At 35.4% G+C, this 3,024-nt stretch overlaps 1 protein-coding gene and 1 pseudogene across 1 annotated transcript in view; one reads left to right on the top strand and one right to left on the bottom strand.

Annotated features, from left to right (window-relative positions):
- LOC102832847 (disintegrin and metalloproteinase domain-containing protein 18-like) overlaps nt 1-3,024 on the top strand; it is a 197,331-nt gene that overhangs the window by 76,697 nt on the left and 117,610 nt on the right. The window lies entirely within an intron of this gene.
- On the bottom strand, nt 220-1,031 carry LOC102832846 (annotated as a pseudogene).

Below are 3,024 nucleotides of genomic sequence, written 5' to 3'. Positions count from 1 at the left end.
CAGCCCCTGAACCTGCTTGGTCAGGTATTCTGTGTTGTTGTTGGCGGAGCTCTCTGCTATACATCCACCCGATCCACCATCTTGTTTGTTCTAATGGAGACTTTTTATAGATGAAACCTACTTCCTAGAAGTCAACTGACCAAACATATACACAGCTGGAGAAAACAGACTGTGAAAATAGATCAGCTAGAAAATATCTTAGGGCCCAATGAGATCCAGTTATTCTGCATCTGTGGATTTAAAATGCTCATCATCCACAGTGGAATAGATGTGTCCCTTATAGCTGAGAAAATCCACAGCTAGCTTGATTGAGGATACACTCATGTAGTTGAGTTGAGCCTTGAGATCATTAAAGTTCCATCCTTCAGGTCTTGGGCAAGCTTTAATCAAATTCAGCACCTGGTTTTGGGCCACACTAAAGCCATTTGTTGGATTAAAGCTATTTGTACCAAAGTTTCCTGCTTCACTCATTCTTGGATTGCTGAGAGATGCTCTCCTTGCTGGGGGCTAGCTGTTTAATTTGCTGAGCATCATGTGCGCATTGACCACTTCCAAAATATGTGCCGTGAACTCATTCATATCTTCCAGGGGCATGATTTTAAAGGCTACTAGACTTTCTTTGTTCTGAAATGACCTCAGGTGGCCAGCCACTTTCACGTATGTTTCTGGAGGAACCACAGCATTTTCACCACTTGCAGCATCTGTATCAACCCACTGGCGAACATCCATGGGTGCAGCTGTCATGTCGTCTATTTTGTAAACAATGTTGGTTGGTGCCTTTTCTGCATGTCTGATAATCCCCACAATAGTAACCTGTGAAATCTCAACATTGCCAATTTTCAACACTTCATCAACCAGAGTAGCAGAAAGCAGCTGGGATATGGTACAGGGTACAATGTGCTCTTGATGTCTTTCCTTCTTGAGTTGGTGCGGGCGATCCAAACCGCCCCCCCCACTCCCAGGGACTGTGTGTAGCCACTGGTGCCACCGTAGGAGGAGCTGTTATAGCTTTCACATCCACTATTCCACATCATCGTTGTGACTCCCTCAGGAGAAAAGCCCAGTACCTGTGAACTAGCGGGTCCAAAGGGGGCCTCAGGACCCTCCTTTTTAAAAAAATTTATATGATGTATTACATTGCTTTCCTGATATGAATCCCACTTGGTCATCGTGTATTATTTTTTTGATGTGTTGTTGAATTCTGTTGGTTAGGATTTTGTTGAGTTTTTTTATATCTATGTTAATGAGGGATATTTGTATATCATATTTTTTAAAAGAACAACAACAACAAAGAAGGCAAAACTAAATGAACCTTATACTTATCATATACCAAATAATTTTACTCCTGGATATTTTTCCAGAAAAATTAAAATGTAGGTCCATACAAATATATGTACATGGATATCCATGGAAGCTTCATTTATAATAGAATAAATATGGAAAATATGGACAAAAATTAAAACAATATAATAAAAAAATCCACTAACAAACCAGAGTTTTTAAATTCCATTTTATTGATGGTGACATATCTAGAAGTGATTATAATATTAAATACATTTAAAAGCTCAATGTGGAAGATACATTTAATTATTGCTTTGATAAAAATATGAACATTGATTTTTGCAGAGCAAAAGTTCAGGGTAAAAACAATTCCACTATTTAAAAAAAATTATGAAAAAAAAATACTTAAAATTGGTTGTGTTTTTAGGTGTCATCAACTTGGTACTGACTCATAGCAACCTTATGCACAGCAGAACAAAACACTACCCAATCCTGGGCTGACCTCACTACTCTTGTCACGCTTGAGTCCATTGACGCTGCCACTTGGCCAATCCATCTTGTTGGGGGTCTTCCTCTTTTTTTCTGGCCCTCCACTTTACCAAACATGATATCCTTCTCCAGTGACTGGTCCCTCCTTACAATATGTCCAAAGTATGAGAGATGAAGTTTGGCCATCTTGGCCTCCAAGGAGCATTCTGGCTGTACTTCTTCCAAAACGGATCTATTGGTTCTTTTGGCAGCCCATGGCACTTTCAATATTCTCTTCCAACACCAAAACTCAAAAACATCAATTCTTCTACAGATTTCCTTATTTACTGTCCAGCTTTCGCATGTTACACAAATTCAGATTTTTAATTATACTCAATCAAATTTCAATGAAGAAACTATGGTTGTCAAATTTTACTTATATACTGTATAAGAAAAACTAAATATAAAATATTTTTAAGGTAATGTTGAAAGCAAATGTCAAGTATGTAATATTAATCTTTGTGGTTTAAATAAATTGTCAGAAGGATAACACAAAAAAGAAATACATGTAGTGGACTGGATATCATGAAACAAAATGTCAACAAAGAACATTATTAATGAGGCTAGACAGCAATACTTATATAAACTTTTTGACCTGAAATGCTTTTGACTTTTCAATCATATATATATAAACTAATGAATATTCTCTACTTAGTAAAAAAAGTACTCAGAATTAGCATATTCCTCAGCAATTGTGATAGAGCATTTATTCCATTTAAATATAGTACGAGCTTCATAGAAGAGTCAGTTCAATTTGTCAGTAATTTCAAATTTATTAATCATAATGTACAATCATGGACATTAAAATTAAGATAATATTGACAAAACATATTGCTCTAAAATATAATAAATACAATATTAGAGGAAATACAGCTAAGAAACTAATAAAAGTACATGACAAGAACAAATATTTTGTATATGCTATTTTTAAGCAAAGAAATTATTTTTACTAACTTTTTTCATAGTATACTCATGTTATGTTTATTTTAAGAAATATATCAAATTTTGGAAATCAATTTGAGTAAATATATTTTGTTGTTGTATTTGTTAAGTGCTATCAAGTTAGTTTCAAACCTGTATAGTGTCTCTAGTGGATTATTTGGAAGGCAACTACCTGACTGACTGACTGGAAGAGATCCATATTTGTGCCCATTCCAAAGAGAGGTGACCCAATGGAATGCGGAAATCATTGGACAATCTCTTTGATATCTCAAG

The sequence above is a fragment of the Chrysochloris asiatica genome, unplaced genomic scaffold (genome assembly GCF_000296735.1).
Source record: "Chrysochloris asiatica unplaced genomic scaffold, ChrAsi1.0 scaffold00035, whole genome shotgun sequence".
NCBI classification, from domain to species: domain Eukaryota; kingdom Metazoa; phylum Chordata; class Mammalia; order Afrosoricida; family Chrysochloridae; genus Chrysochloris; species Chrysochloris asiatica.
The sequence above is the reverse complement of the archived record's forward strand: the minus strand, read 5'-3'. Positions and strand labels throughout refer to the sequence as shown.